Genomic DNA, 1,485 nt, shown 5'->3' with positions numbered 1-1,485 from the left:
TGTATTTTTTGAGGCTCTGATCACAGCAGAGCTACACTAGAATGTCAAGAACAGAGTAAATTTTTTCCCAACTGCAACACGTGGTGGGAGAATGTGCAACTGGTCAACTTCTGTATTTGCAGCCTTTGCGGTTCCTGCGTCACATTTATTTAACCAGCACGGAAAGTTCTCAGATGGAGGCATGAGAAAGAGATTGCATTGCCTTCACTGGGCTTGTGGTTACTGGACGACTTTTGTGACATTTTCTCCTCCCGTTTGGAGTGAGGGGGTGACGAAATGCAAGTGGGCAGGTGTTGGCACCCTAGATTACCCTTGGTGAGCATAGTGGTTTACCACAGGCAGCGCACAGGCCCAAGGGCAAGGAGACACAGCTCGAGTTTTTCTTCATTATCGCATAAATCTTTAGCCTTTTACTAAAGATTTCCGTGGAGGGGAACTTTTTGTGAGTGACCTGTATTTTTGGAGGCTCTGATCACAGCAGAGCTACACTAGAATGTCAAGACACCCTAGATTACCCGTGGCGAGCGTAGTGGTTTACCACAGGGAGCGCACAGGCCCAAGGGCGTGGAGACACAGCTGGAGTTTTTCTTCATTGTCGCATAAATCTTTTGCCCTTTACTAAAGATTTCCGTGGAGGGGAACTTTTTGCAAGTAACCTGTATTTTTTGAGGCTCTGATCACAGCAGAGCTACACTAGAATGTGAAGAACAGAGTAAATTTTTTCCTGACTGCAACACGTGGTGGGAGAATGCGCAACTGGTCAACTTCTGTATTTGCAGCCTTTGCGGTTCCTGCGTCACATTTATTTAACCAGCACGGAAAGCCAGCGCTTTTTTGAACGTGACGGGATCCAAACCCTGGACTTGCTCTCTTTAGGGCCGGGCCCAAACATAGATCGCATCAGCTCCTCTAGCCCTATCAGCGACTCATGTGTTTTCAGTGTTCTTACTGACCGTGCAAGCCGGTGTTATCCACCTGCGTTGGCGGTATAGTGGTGAGCATAGCTGCCTTCCAAGCAGTTGACCCGGGTTCAATTCCCGGCCAACGCATTTCCTTTGGTTTGGGCTGCAGTCAAAGCAGAACTCCTTCTGTAACCTCTGGCTGCACCAAAACCTTTTGGATGTGTCGTTCGGCAGCAGAAAAACACTAGCTCTCCCCGCCTGGGAATCGAACCCCGGTCTTCCGCGTGACAGGCAGAGATACTGCCGATGAGCCTGCATCAGTGTGGAAAAACCTGAAAGACATCACCAACTACTATAACAAATTCCTTGTATGTGCAAACATACTTGGCAATAAAGCTCTTTCTGATTCTGGTTCTGATTCTGATTCTGATACTGTCCACTATACTAACGAGGAGTTGTACATGTATGAGTTTGCCCCCAGCCAACGCCACTGCAGTGACATCACTAAACAAAGCGTGGCTCTTTCTAACGCTGACCCAGCCCTTACACCATAAAATACCGGATGGACCCATCATCAGCTGAA

At 48.0% G+C, this 1,485-nt stretch overlaps 1 non-coding gene across 1 annotated transcript; it reads left to right on the top strand.

Annotated features, from left to right (window-relative positions):
- The first annotated feature begins 977 nt into the window (after window positions 1-977).
- On the top strand, window positions 978-1,049 carry trnag-ucc (transfer RNA glycine (anticodon UCC)). The gene has a single exon. It is a non-coding gene; the product is annotated as a tRNA-Gly (tRNA).
- The last annotated feature ends 436 nt before the right edge of the window (window positions 1,050-1,485 follow it).

This window comes from Sinocyclocheilus rhinocerous, unplaced genomic scaffold (genome assembly GCF_001515625.1).
Source record: "Sinocyclocheilus rhinocerous isolate Xijiao unplaced genomic scaffold, SAMN03320098_v1.1 scaffold7691, whole genome shotgun sequence".
Lineage (NCBI taxonomy): Eukaryota > Metazoa > Chordata > Actinopteri > Cypriniformes > Cyprinidae > Sinocyclocheilus > Sinocyclocheilus rhinocerous.
Note: the sequence above shows the minus strand (reverse complement) of the source record. Positions and strands in the feature narration are given on the sequence as shown.